This window comes from Motacilla alba, chromosome 19 (assembly GCF_015832195.1).
Source record: "Motacilla alba alba isolate MOTALB_02 chromosome 19, Motacilla_alba_V1.0_pri, whole genome shotgun sequence".
Classification (NCBI taxonomy): Eukaryota; Metazoa; Chordata; class Aves; order Passeriformes; family Motacillidae; genus Motacilla; species Motacilla alba.
The window spans coordinates 6668540-6683793 of NC_052034.1; positions in this window are offsets into that span (position 1 = coordinate 6668540).

Below are 15254 nucleotides of genomic sequence, written 5' to 3' on the forward strand. Positions count from 1 at the left end.
GATGGAGAAGAGGCTGAGGCACAGCTTCAGCTACTCTCACCAAGACAAGAGCAGATGTTCCCAATAAAACATTGACTCCTCAGATGTGGGTGCCTGGCTGATAGCAAACAGCAGGAGGGCCCTGTGCTATTAGACCACAATGAAGGCTGGGGTGGATTCTCTTGTGTCTCATAAACACTTGAGTTTGGTGGAGCCCTCGAGTGCATCTTTGTCCTTTACCCAGCTGCCTGCACTGTGAAACCCACAGGAACTTCATATCTTTGAAACCTCTCCCACTCTGTCAGGCTTGGCTGAAGTTTGCATGTGGTTATTAGAGCAGAGGACAGGCAAGTGCATGTTTTATTGTTCTCCATCCCCCCCCCAGTGTGCTTTTTCATGTGTGTGCATATATCCTGCCGCTCCAAATCAATTTGCTGTTGAATCCTTGCTTTGGTGTAATTTAACTGGCGGGGTTGGGAACTTGGAGGTTTTCTTTACTTTTTCTTCTGAGTTGTTTCCATCTACTGCTTTACGAATATTCCGTTGCTCAATAACGGGAGGTGGAAAATGAAATCCCAAGATCATCTTTTAAAGGATGTTAATGACCATGAATGTAACCAATATAGTTAATAACAGTCCAGGCAGAGATGGAAGACCATTCCCTTCTTTTGAGTAAGGGCCAACAGAGCTTTCTGATTATCCCTACTAGAGAGGGATCTGGATATTAAAGGATAAGTCATGCTAAGTATTTCCTTCTTAGACTCCTTATTCATTTATGCCTACTGGGTTTTGTCATCTTTAAAGGTGTTGTTTAGCCTGGTTTGAATTACTTTAAACCAAAAAGTTTTAAAAGACAGCTCTTCAATCCATGGAGATATTTGCTAAATCCTTTTATTAAAGGGATGGTGTTTTTCATCTTTAAGCAACATTTGGAAACAAAAGGAAGAATTATTCTTAATTTGAAGTGTGAAAGGGAGGGATGAAGACTTCAGATTTCAGAAAGCTCTTGGTGGAAGGGGTAGCATGTGTTTGGTTTTCTGTAATGTTTCTGAGTTTAACGTTGGGAGGCTCAACAATGACGTACCATGTCATGGATCCCAGCATGGAATTCTTAGAGGGGAAAAAAAAAATTTGTTTTCTTTCCATAAAGCAAAATCCAGTAGAAACCCCCATATTTTACCCCTGGAGCAATGAGAAGATAAGGAAGTAATGGGCAGAGGGAGAAACAAAGCCCTTTGGCTAAAGAGGCTGCTGCCTCCAGGTTTCTCTCAGCTCCACCTCTTTCCTTTGTCCCTGTATTCCTCAGTCTCCTCCTCCAGCCGAGCTGCCTCTTAACCTCATTAATACTTTGCTTTGATGGTCTTAAATTCTTGACAATTTATTCCAGATGTTTGCTACTTTGAGTGAAATAGATTTCCCAAATTTCCTGTTTACTCTTAATGTCTTTTGTCTTTTTCTTCTTTGAAAGTGTGACATTTTTTTTAACCTCTTAGCAATCCAGACATGTTAGTTCACTGTTCCACCCCCTCTTCCTCCTGGCATCTCCTAAAGTTTGTGGTGCTTTCCACAGAATGCACACTCCTTTTTTTGTTGTCTTCTTGTGAGGCAATCTTGATCTTTTTCACCTTCCTTAATTTTGCACAGATGAAAGTCTGACTCAAAAGTTTCTTAGGTGTGTTTGGTGTTGCCTTTTCCCCCCTATGTGTGCACACCCAGAGGAGAGCAAGAAAATTATGGAGAGAGAAAATAAAAAAATCCCACTTTTTGACAGGCTCCAGACCAAATGTCCTTCAAACATGGGTCTTGCTTGTTCCTTCAGGTGCTTTCCATGAATTATCTGGAGAGCTTTGAGTAGACAGAGTGGGCTGGCACTGCTCCTTGAGCTGCTCAAGGTGGAGAAGTTGTGGCTGCTTTAACAGGGTTGGCACAATTCCCTGCACCAGGAGTGCAGTTGGAGCAGCACGAGTGACATGGGAATGGCTGTGCTGTTGGAAGTTCCCCTTATAGCAATAAAACTGTGTCCATTTTAAAGTGGTTGTATGGCTTTAATTATTCTGTTGTTTTCTTTAAAAATAAACCCCAAAACGAAACAAATCTTTAATTGAACCAGGTTTTCAAGTACAAAAGCTGTGCCTAGACCAGGCCTTAGGCCTCAGTCTTGCAGACACTTTCACAGGTGCTTAACTTTACCATTATGAGTAATCCTATTGATTTTCAACAGCACTGCTCAGGCAATAAAGAGTGGATTTGTATGATCTGGGGCTTACCATGGAGTATATCAGAAGTCACTTTTCTGAAATTAATGATTACAGGGGTGTAAGAGGAGTGTCCAGCCCAGGATTTAGTTAAAATTAATAAGACTTTTGCTTGTAGGCTTCTTTTGAAGTATGTAGCTGTCCTGCCTGCTCCTCTGAGTGCTGTATCTTGAAGGCCAGACATTTTTGGACTTTTGTTATGATAACCTTCAGAATAAATATTCAGGTACGACTTGGTGTACAGTGACTTTCTATCTCTTGGCCACTTCCAGCTTTCCATGGAGGCTCTTCCAAGTGTCAGTGCCTTCACAATGTCATTTTTGTGGTGTCTGACACTGGCTGAGCTCACTCTGCACATTTCCAGCCTCTGGATCTCTCTTTTCCATCCAGTTGCCTGTTTTCATGAAACTTGTGGCAACGTGACAGCTCTGAAACTCCTGCCTTGCTCTCAAATTGGGCTGAAAGCAACCAACTCATTCAAAAGTTATTAGAGATGCATGCTCATGCACACCGTGATCATATATATGCAGTATTTTTGAAGGAAGTCAGGCAGAAAAAATAAAAAGTGATTTGATTAGGGATAGATGCATTATAACGTTCCATGAGCTTGAAAAAAATTACTTTTCTGTATGGCTGGTCTAACAAATATGCTTTACCCCAACTTGTCTCTTACCCCTCTTAACAAAAACTGGCATAAGGCTGCTATTTATGCAAAATATCAGGAAAGGGTTTGCCCCTTGAGGGTGCTGGGCACTGCCCAGGCTCTCCAGGGAATGGGCACAGCCCCGAGGCTGCCAGGGCTCCAGGAGAGTTTGAAAAATGCTCTCAGGGATGCCCAGGGTGAGGTTGTTGGGGTGTCTGTGCAGGGCCAGGGGCTGCACTGGATGATCCTCGAGGGTCCCTCCCAGCTCAGGACATTCAATGTTTCTATGAAATAGAGATGGACAAGCCTTTTTGGAAGTCACAGAAGGAAAATTCCCCTTTTCTCTATTTCAACAATGTAAGTGTAGGCTTGGCACCAGGGCTGAGAGGGCTGTGCCAGTTGCCAACACGGCAGGTGAGTCATTTCTGCTCAGGTGTTTGCTGGAGAAGGAAATCTTTGAGTTCTTAGAGAAATACTTGGGGGGGGAATGGCCCTGTTGTGTTAAAGCACCAGGAATCTGACATCCCAGCCAGCTTTGTCCCAGCTGCCTGAGCAGCAAGGGAACAGGGATTTGACTCCATCCAGCCTGTCTTCCCCTTTTAAAGTACAATTTTAATTTAAGGAATTTCAAAATTGGAAAAGAAAAACAACAAAACTCCCTCCCAGGTACTCAGGTCAGGAAGAGAGCATCCAGCTCCAGCTGGAGCATTCAGGGGAGGAATGTTCAGTGTCAGAGGGTTTATTCTGAATGGCTGCAGTACCTTGTGCTGCACAGCACTGAGTGTTGAAACCTCAGCTTCCAAACTGTTGTTCATGCTGCAGTTCTGCAGGGAATGCCACAGCTTTGCCTGGCAAGAACCTCAACTGCCAATTTTGCAGAAATTGTGGTGAATTTCCATTGAGCTCAGCAGGAGCAGGTGAGCACAGGCTGGGTTGGATCGTGCCCTTTGGCACTGTGGGATTCACTGGGGAACCAGGTGAAGATTAAGCATCCCAAATTCTGTCACTGACTCAGTAAACTCTTGAACAAGTTGCTTTTACACTTGCACATCTGGTTTTCTTTGGAATAATTGTGGCACTTTGCTCGGATTCCTGGCACTGTCCAAGTGGGTGCTTTGCAGGAGCCTTCAAGACCCCCAGGAGTTGCCAGGTAGATGTTGATAACTTGCATATCCATTATTTTCCTGGCCTGTGTGGAATTTCATTATCCGAGTCCAATCTGTATTTAAGTTCACAGGACAAATGTCAAAAATTCAAGCTCTGAAAATGCTGCTTCTTTCCTGCTGTTCAGCAGTGTTTGCTGCTCGTGTCACTGTTCTGCCTCTGTCTTGGGGACATCTGTGGGGCTTTGGAAAGGGATAAAGGTTATCGTTGGTTTTTCTCCCTCCTGTAAGTTGTAAGACCAGACTCCTGGGTGCTACCAGGAATCTTGTACCTTCCCCAGGGAGAAGGATGGGATTTTTAGGTCATGGACAGCCCCAGGGGCTGCTGCCATTGCTTTACTCCTTCTAAGTATTGTTCTTGGGGCACTGCCACTGCTACTGCCAGGACCTGAGCCTCCAGCTCAGCCCCTGCTGGCTCAGATGCCTTTTTTTGCAGCTCTCTGGTCCCACAGTTGTTCACTGCAAAGCTGGGGCATGGGAGATTGGGCACTACTTGTCTTAATTTCTTTTCTCCTCTTCATTGGCTGTTCACCATTTTTGGAGATGAGTATAAAGGGAGACACACTGTGCAGAAATAGTGTTTATTTTGGGAATGATCCACGAGGTATTCTTTCAGGCATAGCCTTTGGTTATGATTAACCAAAGATTAGGACTGAATAGTGTGTCTGTGTGAGGCCAAACCAATGAATTTGGGTTTGAAGACACCAACATCCCGTGAGAAGATCTGGTGAAATTGGAGGTTGGGGTAGAAAAATGTCTTTACTGGGTTGTTGTTGCAGCTGTGCAACTGTTCTAAGATTTTGCTGTTAGTCTAAAAAATAATTAATTCCTTTTCCATCTCCCGAGATGCCCCCCAGGTCCTGCCTGCAAGGAGCAGGATCAGCCAACATTCTCCAGGCAGGACCTTCCTCTGTCCTGTGTCATTTGGCAAAACAACAGATTCTGGTGGAATCTCCAGTGCTGGTTACAAAATACTCACAATGGGCATTGAAACACACTGAATTTGCTAATATGTCTCTTCATAACTTTTATGTCTAGAAGCCCCAGCTGTGATCAGGGCCTTGTTGTGTGAGATGTTATGCAAATACATATTTTGTACAAACAGGATGATGAAATCACATGGAAAACTTCATAATCAAAGCAGAAAATAGCAACGGGGAAAGAAAAAGACCACATGGAGTTGCTTCTTCAGGGTCATGTGGTGGGCCACTGGCAAAGGCTGGTACAGCAGTGGGTCTCCTGGGTTCCAGGCTGGTCCTTATCTGCCATGGCATCCTGCCTCTTCCCAACCACCCCTGCACTTTCCCAGAGCTCCTTTAAACCCTGCTGCAACACTGAGGGGGTTCAGATAATTGAATTTACCCCTGGTTTGTCAATCTGCTCCCCTCCCCAGAGCCCTGTGGCTGCTCTGTGCTGCTGGGAACTGAGCTGGGCTTGTTTGGTTTCCAGAGAGGAGATAGAGCAGAGCTGGGATGCTGCAATGAACCCTGGAGATGCCATCCCAAAAGCAACTTGTGGTCACATGCCAGGCTACCTGGCTTTAAATTGTGTCCAACTGCTTGAGCCAGGCAGCTAAATACTTCTGAAGCTTATTAAATTAACCAGTTAGACCAAGGCAATATACAAGGTGCACAGGCCAAAGAAAGCATTGTGGGTGTGACCTTTTGAAGGAGAATTATAGTTGCTGCTGATCAGGCTGTTACAGTAAATGTGGTGTCAGTGTTTCCATATTGGTCTCTTTTTTTTTTTTTTCCCTTTTTTTTTTTTCTTTCCCTTTTCTTTTTTCCCTGTGTGAAAAGGTTTGCACCTCATGAAAAGGTTTTCATGTGCTATGAAATGCAATGTGAAACCACTGGATCTTTGTTACCCAAAGAATTTGTGCTGTTTCTACAGGGAAGGAGCAGCCTTTAAAACTGGGATTTGAACTGGGATTTGATGCCAGCCACCCAAATGTTTGGGTGAATTCAGCTTGCACTTGATTCTCCTTGCTGTGAAAAGTATTCCCTTTGGTTCAGCACTGGAGAGGTGACAAATCCCAGGGTCAGGTACCCCTGTGTGCTTCAGCTCTGGGGACACAAACAGCTTTGCAGTGTTTGTGATTTGTCTTGGGGTGGCTGGGATGAGGGCAGGATGCTGCTGCATCCCCACAAAGGGCTCTGTTACTGGGCAGGCTCTGGCTCAGCCCACACAAACGTGCAGCACTTGATTAATCACCTTCATTATGGTCATATTCTCACCCAGCCAGGAGCAGGGCACTGTGCAGAACCAGCCTCCCTTTGTTTCCCCTGGAACTGCCAACCTGTTTCCCCAGGCCACACCTCCTTTCTAATTTGAGTGACAAAATTAGGGAAAAACTGGTTTGCATCTTGCTCTTCCATCCGCCTGGGCATGTCTGGGAATCCCTAAGAATGACTGAATTCAGTGGTTTGAACCATTTTCTTTTTTTTATTGCACACCTCCCACAATAACTCTGAAGTAGCTTCATAATGGAAATGCTGACACGACTCGATCGCCTCAGCCCCGGGAGTGTGTTCCACCTTCTATTGTTTGCCTTGGCCTCTGTAAATTGTGTATTGCCTCAGTTTAATTGGTTAATTTAATAAACTTCTGCAGTGCTGTATCAGTTGCCCGGCTTAGCTTTTATCCACCAGGCTGATGAAGAAAGTATAAGTTTCAAAAGCTTTCCTGTATGAAGTTAATCAAATAAAAGTTATCTCCTACTATACTTTGCATGTATGTCTTGGAAAGATGGCTTGAATTCACACATTTTTACAATTAAAGCATTTAACAAAACCCTCAAAAAATCTTTGTGTAGCTTAAAAAAAAGGGAATATTACACTTAAGGCTGTGCAATGCTTCAGAAGCCACATGTGAATGAGACTGTGATAGATGAGTAATGCAATGGTTGACTCTCAAAATTAAAAGGCAAGTATCATAAACCTTTTAAATTTTTGGAAGTGAGTATAATTTCTCACAATACCTTATGCCAAATGGTATTTTAGGTGGACTCTTGGGATTGCAAAAGGGGGAGAAAAGTGGGGAAAACACAACAGAAATGGTCAGGAGGTATTATGGAATGGAAGCCTTGCACTCCAGCCATGTGTGAGGCTTGGGTGACCTGTGCTCATTTTCTGGTTCTGCCTGAAGCTCCTCACAATCACAAGCAGATCCTTTAACTCCTCTCTGCTTTGTTCCCAGTTCTTCCCATTCTGAGAGTCTCATCCATTCCAGTTTGGAGATTCGGGGCTCGCATGCTGCAGTGGGGCTTTTCCTTTCCTGGGCTGGAGTCGGAAAGCTCAGACCTCACCCTGTGGGTGCAGCAAAGCCTCTTGCAGGGAGGCAGAGAGCCCTGGAGAGGCCCCGTGTGAGGGAGTGTTTGTCTGTGCTCAGCACAGCCACGCAGCCCAACGCACGTGTAACACCAGCCCATCTTCATCTATTTTAATCCACAGCTCGAGCATCCCAGGATTTAGGGGTATTCATCTATCAAGAGTGATTTAGATATACTTGATCATGCCTCAGGGCAGGGGGACAGTCTAGGTTACTTCTTGATATCCCTTCCAGCCCTGCTTTTTTATGACTCTATTAGATCTGACAACAACAGAATCGTATACTTTGTTCCAAAGGCTCCGTCCATTAATTAGTACTTTGCGGTGCACAGCTCCTCTTCCCTTGAGGAGCTCTAAGAGGTTGACAAGTGCTAATTAAGTCCTACAAGAGCTGGTGTGTTGGGTAATTATTATTTTACAGGTAGAGAAACTGAGGTGCAAATGTAACCCACAGGAAGTTTTGGGACAGAGTCTCACTTCGATGCTTAGCATTTTAGCCGCTTAAAATTCTGGCTGAGCTGTGCCTCTGGGCTGCTGTCCATGGAGAATAAGGTGGTGTTTCCCTCCTCCTGCCCACATCTGAGCCAGTCAAGGCCGTAATGGGCTCACCAGCCCCGTTTGGGCTGCATCAGCATCAGAGGGGCACTGCTGGTAAAATGAATCTGGCCTGTGTGCCAAAAATAAGTTTATTTTCTCTCTATTCCATGCTTCCTGGACTTGCAGAATTACACTGACTTTAAAGGGGAGCTGCCCCAGAGCCTTGAATCAGGCCTCTTGTACGAGAGGGAGGTAACCTCTTGCACTCCACGCCATTTGAGTGTAATTTTCAATCAAACATTTGCCAGTGTAATTAGTCTGCTTCAGCGTTCTCCGGTGTGGAGTGACGCAGCCAAGTGGCATTTGAGAACCCTTGAAGAGGAAAGGGGCTAATTAGTTTAGCTCTGGGTCAACAGCACCTCAGGAGCCAGGCTGGGTCTCTACCTGGGTTGCTGCTGTTTGAAGTTCTCTGCTCAATCAGCAGTGCCTGGCTAAAGGAGGGTCTCTGGTGTGGCTGGAAGAGTTTCTTGTGTCCTACAGCAGGGTCACCACCCATTCCTGTCTTTCTATCTGTTTCCTGTTTCCATCTGATATTGCATCCCTAAGAGAGATGGCATGTGGCATTCCCATTTTCTGGAAAAATCCCCTCGCCCAGGATTTTTCTCCTGGGAAGCTGAGAAGCCTCAGAGAAAAAGGAAAACAATAATTATCTGATTTGCTTCTCCTGTGTTGTGCTCCTGTGGAATGTGTTTGGAGATTGTTTACCCACAGGTGATTGTTTCATTGGATTCTGCTGGGAGTTGTTTTCACTCTTTGGCCAATCAGGGCCAAGCTGTGTCAGGACTCTGGAGAGAGTCACGAGTTTTCACTATTATCTTTTAGCATTCAGTAAGTATCCTTTCTGTATTCTTTACTATAGTTTATTATAGTATTCTTTAATATAATATAGTATCATAAAATAATAAATTAGCCTTCTGAGAACATGGAGTCAGATTCATCATTCCTCCCCTCATTTGGGGGCAATGCAAATACAATAATGACACGTGCTGGTTTTTCCATGCTGCTTTTCCTGTGTCTTCTGCATCTCACAACACGTGTGTGCAAGGTTAGGTTTTGTGGAGAATTCCAGGAAAGCTCACCAATTCAAAAAATAATATTTAGTGTCCTCAATCAAATTCTGTCCCGAAGACTCAGTGATTCCACTGACTTCTTTGGGTCTGTGAAATCTGCACAGGGATCTGAATTTGATCAGCTGTGGATTCTGACGAAGCAAATTTCATTCCACCACACCAACCCTCAAACCTCCTACTTGTAAATTATCCAGCTGAATTCCCACCTTAGGTCTGCACTCACAATTAAAGATCAATTTTAGGAAAGCCCTTCCTGGCTCCACCTGAAACACACATTAAATGTTGGCAAACCAGGAATGCAGACCTGAGAGTACAAATTCCAGGGTGGTAGCAAATTTATCCTTGATGTGCTGCAGAGGGGCTGGTTAGACAAGTTAAACTCCAATTAGCAGCTTTCGTGTGATGGCAGTTTTGTCTCGTTGCCTCTGTCCAGCCCTGTCACGCTGCTGCACATCAATTCCCTCCCCTCCTCCAGGGTGTGGTCCCCATTAACGTTTGCACGCTGTAATTTGTGGTGCTGCTCAGTTTACCAGGACCCCATTTGCCAGCCCAAGCCGTGCCTTGGTGAGAGGGTGAGGCGCCTACAGCAACCAGGAGGGTTTTCCCCATTCACACACGGTCTCTGGTAATCCCACGGGCCACAGGGGTGTGATGCAGCTTTGCAGGGCAGCACAGCCTGGGAGGGAATGGGCTGGTTCATCAGGAGGATGGGAGGAAGTGGTGGGAATGAGCCCCAGAGATGCTTCTGCCTCGTTTGTTCTCCCTGATGAAGAGGTTTTCTTGACTAGGACTACACCTTTGGGCTTTGCAAGTGATCTCATCCCAAACTGTGCTGGACATGCAGGTGTTCCCTGTGCTGTGTGAGGCTCCTGCCACAGCAGCCACACCACGACTGAACAGATCACATCCACAGCGCTGCACAGTCCCTTTTTGGGACTTCTGGGAAGTTTTGGGGGATTCTGCCATATTTTTGGGCAGAATTCTGCCATGGGTTTTTGGGGAATTCTGCCATAGGGTTGCAAACCTTAGAAAAACTTTGTGTGGTTGGCAACATCTCTCCCTGTTTCAGAAATGGGGCTCCTTTTCTTGCAGAGGTGGCTCTGCAGAATGCAGAAAGGAGAGCTGGCATCTCCCAGCTCTTTCCAAGGAAGCAATCCCAAGCTGTTCTGCTGGAGAGGCAGCAGCCAGCTGGAGAGGGATGGAGAAGCATTGGGAGCAAGGAACAGCCCATGTTTTTCTCATGATTTCAAGCCAAAAAAGGCTCTTGAATGGACATAAGCAATGGATCCTCCCCCTTTTACACCTTGTGGGGCAAACCTCCTAAACCTGTCCCACTCTGTTGTGTGTCCAAATCTGGAGCCTATTCCCACCAGGACAAGCTGCATTTTATGGCTCTGCAGGAGGATGGGACCACTAAGGGAAGGTTCAGTGGTCAAGGGCTGCAGTTGAGAGCCCGGCTCAGCAGATTGAGCAATCCCCAGCTGCTAAGAGAGCAAATCAGTGAGCAGAAATGTCCTTGAGCATTGCCAAAATGGCCAATGGATCCACATCCATGTCCTAGCAGAGCTGGCATTTCAGCCTGAGCATTCATGTGGAATCAGAGGTGAAGGACTGGCAGGGGACAGCAGCAAAGCAGTCCAGGGGATGTTAAACACCCCCTCTGACTGCAGCCAGCCCCTCTGAGCACGTCCATGTCCATCTGGCAGGTAATTAGCTGGAGCTCTGGTGGAAGCACCAGTGAAGGGATCCCTCTTGCCACATCTCCTCGTAAAGTGACTACTCTAATTTTTGTGACATCCAGCTGGAGGGGCTCTGTATCTGTCGTTACAGACCATTAAACTCCTTCAGATCCATCTATATATTTTAAGTATTTCTGACCTCTGGGTGACAGTGGCTGAGGGGGATCTGATTTTTTTTTTTTTTTTTTTTTTTTAAGGAACATTTTCTTGGACGGAATGAGTCAAAAAGTTTTTGGCTGAGGAAGATGCATATTCACAAGCTTCTGTCCCAGCAGGCTGGGCAGGGACAAAATCTGCCTTCCGCAGCAGCTTTGTATTTCCCAGAATAAAACAAAATCTGTTGGATTGTCCCTGATCTTACCAGCAAATGGGACAGTTTTATCTCCAGCAAGAATTCCTCCGGTTTCTTAATTACAGTGGTCTTGATACTGGTAGGCACAAATTTTCCTGGAAGAGGCAGAAAGGAGTTGAAATGCTGCAGGGAATAAACAGGCAGAGCAGTCTGCTCCAAAAAGCTGCAAGGAAAATGTTTCTTAAAAAGCTCCTTGGATTCTGGAGGGATGGTGATAGTAGTGAAGGGACCAAAAAGGGGAATTGGTTCAGGTTGAATCAAATGCTGTTTGACTCAATACATAATGCTTCCTTTCATTAAAGTGCCTGCAGTATTTTCTTGTTAATTGAAATTAATTTATTAATTTCAGTTTGAAAATGTGTAAGCACTTTCAGGCTGATGACTTTTATTTTTTCAGCTGAAGTGACAAATCCAACATAAATTTGCAATTTATATACCTGTTTTCTTTGGGCTGGGATAAAAGTTCGAGCTGAGAAACTCTGCCTGCTTCTGATCTGGACAACACCTTCTGCCTAAGGATGCTTTCATTCATGAATAAAGGAATAAATAAGGGGAATCAAAGCCCAGGGAAGCAGTAGATGCTCTCTGAGGGCTGAGGATTTCACACAAAGAAAGAAAAATTGAAAGAAATGGGCAGTGCAGATATGTTGAACAAAATGTTCTGTCCTTGTGCAAGGTTTTCTTATGATTTCTGTGATGGTCCTGGTGAGCTTCTGTAAGCTACCTGAGCTGGAGATTTGCATAAATAATAATGGATATTTAGTAAAGTGGGGGGCAGCAGAGGAGTAGGAGACCTGACCACTCCAAACCACCATTTCCAGGCCATCTTCATCCTTCACCTTCTAACCAGTGGTGGGAAGGAGGTCTCAGTTCCATATTAACGAGCCTTCAACCCCAAAAATAGTGCCCATTTTTTTTTTTCCTTTGGCTAAAATATAGGGTCCCTTTTTTGCTTTTGTAGAACCAGGAATGAAAAGGTGAAGTATTCTTTAGTTGTTGTCCATAACAACAATATTTTCTTCTTGCAAAAGGACAACAGGAAAAGTTTACAACACTAATTGTCGGTGGAAGCAATTTTCTAAAAAAGGGAGGGTCTGGGCTCGGCTGTTTAAATGTTTACTTGCTGGTGCTTGATTAAAAGCTAATTAGAGAAGTATGATTTTATGTAGTTTCTAAATCTGTGAAATCTGGTGTCACTCAAGGATTGAGCTTGTAATTATATACCATGTGTGGGAAAAGTCCTATTGACAGTCCTCACTGATGTCCAAAGAAACAGCTGGAGTCAGTGTAAACATGGGACTCTGTGGAAAGGATAACTCACTGGGGGCCTATAGGATTTTTCTCTAATACATATTAAAATTTATATAACAAGTATGGTGTAGTAATAGATCATATTTGTAAGTTTCTATATAAATGAGTCTATAAATATATATTACCTATATATTAATTTGATTTCATAAACAAAACTAATGAGCTGAAACTTGAATTCCTGCTTCCTGAACTACTTTTTTTTCTGCTAGAGATCTGGAGGCTTTGGAGTCTCTCCTGAGAGAGGCAGAGCATTTTTCTGGAAGATGTTCAGAACTCAAGTGCAGATAACCAAGTAAAAGTTGGATTCTCAAAAGCGTGTGGCGTGTTTAGTATTTAATAACGCTGAGACTTTTCTGGAAGCTGCTGTTGTGGGGTGTCCAAGTGCAAACCCAGCTCCAGAGCTCCAGCTCTGGTGCCATCCTGAGTCCCTGCAGGGAAGTGCCTTTCCCAAGGGCTCCCCAGGCAAGCTGAGGTTTGGAGCCTCTCTCCACAAAGAGCTTGTGTTGCAAAGCTTCAGTAATGACTGAATGTGCATTTCTGCTGTGCTTTAAGACACTTCCTCCTCTCTGGAAATCTTCCACTGAGCCCCTAAAGGCACAGAATAAAAAAGAAGGTAAAAATCAGTCCGTGCAGGATGGGAAGGGAAGGGCAGAGGAAATATTATTCTGTAGGAAATCAAAATGCACCAACCTTCTACAAATCCAGAGCAGGAGAAGAGTTTGCCAGTTACTACCTAGTTTGGGAGAGCGATGGTATAATCACCAAACCCATTTTGAAATCCATTTCTAAATAAAAAAGCGTTTTGTGCAGTTGCAGTAATTACTGGTTGCTCTCTTGCAATAGCCTGGAGAAAAGTAACTCATGCGTTTGACAGCAAACATGAATATGCTTGTAAAAGTGAGGGGAATGGTTAGGCTTGTGTGAGCTTGAGCTCTTCAGAACAGCCCAGGAAGCTGAACAGGCAGCAAGTCATGACTTAGGGCCTCAACTGGAGTCAAGGGGAGCTTGTTGGGATTAAATCCTGCAGAGGGAAGGCCCAGCTCATTTCCAGCCTCCCCACTGCATGTGCACACCTGAGACCCCAAAAAGCACAGGGATGTTTGGAAGGACAATTGTCACAGCAGTGCAGCTGTGGTTCTTGGAAAAACTGGTTCTTGCTGTGGAAGATGGTGATTTGAGATTGTTGTCCACACCTCTGGTTTGGGTTTGCCTCTGACTTGCATGAGGGCAACTTCTGTCCCATCCTGGAATTCCTGTAGGAGGAAACATGATTTATTCATGGGGGTGAAAAGAGGGAGGATTGGGACAAATCGTGCAAATAGTAAAAATTTCAAAAAAGCAGACAAAAAGGTAATTCAGTTTGCTTCTTGCTTTGCATGTGCTTACCCTGATAATTCCATCCAGTGAATTTGCAGGCATGAATTTTCAGGAGTATTTATTGGAAAGGCTTATAAAGAAATATGGCAAAGCTTACACAGGGAGTGAATTAATTTTGAGAAGCTCACTGTGTTGCTGATTCTCTTTTATACAGGGACAGAGACACATTACGTGACCCTCCAAAGTTTCTACTTTGGAAATTTGAATATTTTAGATTTTGTTTGGGTATTGGGAAGTTACAAATAAAAACCATCAGTTTACAAATTCTTCCTAAACTGTGGAAAAATTCCTCAAATGAAAGCTGGGGAAAGAAGCCCTACTGATCTGCTGGAAGTCTGTTGACCCAAGGGGAAGATAATGTGCTGACTTGTTGAAAATGAGGTGTATGGAGTCTCCTGAGAATTATAATTCATCCTATAGAAATTACACATCTGATCTTTCCCCATTTTTCATTTGCATCACAAAGTGCAAAACATAGGATTCTACAACTCAAATATATCAAACTTCCTAATTACTGGTCAGTTTTAAATTTTCTATCTACAGGATGAGTGTTTCACTCCAGTTCTGGAGGAACAAGCAGGCTTTGCTTGTGTTTGCAGAGACAGAAGCTCTGCTACCCGTTGGATCTACCCATGTGGATAGAGAAGGACAGTGGGAATGAGAAATAAGCTCTTTTCTCCCTAGCAGGGCTGAGCAAAATCCTTTCGGAGCAAGATTTTCATCTTCTTTGTGTTTGTGCTCTCTAATGTTATTTCTAGCTGCCTCCTGCACTGTGTAGGATTGCTCAGTCCCTGGCATTACCTCAGTTATTAATATGACAATTTCCTGATAGATTGTTTAGCAAAGAAAATATTATGTCAATAATGTCTAAAAGCTGTAGCAACCCTGCTCCCAGCCCTGAGATGTAAATACTCTGTTATCTCATGGCACAGCCTTAAATGACGCCACACATCTTGAAATAACATGTTCCAATGTGTCAGAGGAAGAGATTGTTAAAGCCTTTGCCTTATATTACGTGCCTGCTAGCAAATGGGTGGTGAGACACCCAGATTTTAATTTTTCTTTTCTCTCTCTTTTTTTTTTTTTTTTAATGTCTATTAGGCAGATCATGCAACTATCTAAACACAGTTCTGGAAAACCTGTTTGCTGGCTTCCTCACAGCCCCAAATGGCTTTGAGTTGCAAGAGTGTGGTGCCTAACCCTTCGGGGGAAAAGAAAAACAGAGCAAACCCAACCCAGTGCACCTTCTAGAACAACATCTTCCGAATTTGTGAAGACTGGGGGGGAGGAGGGAAGGGAAAAATGGTCTGTGTGTGAAACCACGAATTATATTATGTCTGCCAAACCCCTTTGAGAATTGGACCAACTGTCGGTTCAAATGATTTGTGCTTATCCAAACTTTACTCATCAAAGGTTTTTATGAGTTCACTTTGGCAATG